Below are 292 nucleotides of genomic sequence, written 5' to 3' on the forward strand. Positions count from 1 at the left end.
AGCGAATTGTAATACCCGGTGGATCTTTGTTACGCGAAGACCGTGACGAGTACATTGCTGCAAGTTGCGGTAGTGGATGATGTAACGCTGCTTATCGTACAGCGTCGCTAGAAGTTTATCCTCGCGCTTGCCGGGCGGCTTATCGCGCATCGGCCAGAACGGTAGGTCAGTGTGCCGGTCGTGCAGACGCTGTGGATACTCGAGATCGATCTCGAGAATATAACCTGTGGACGAATCCGGAGCGATCGCGCTCACGTCAAAGTTTGCTGCGTCTTCGACCCATCGAAATTCG

This window comes from Trachymyrmex cornetzi, unplaced genomic scaffold (genome assembly GCF_001594075.2).
Source record: "Trachymyrmex cornetzi isolate Tcor2-1 unplaced genomic scaffold, Tcor1.1 scaffold277, whole genome shotgun sequence".
NCBI classification, from domain to species: Eukaryota; Metazoa; Arthropoda; class Insecta; order Hymenoptera; family Formicidae; genus Trachymyrmex; species Trachymyrmex cornetzi.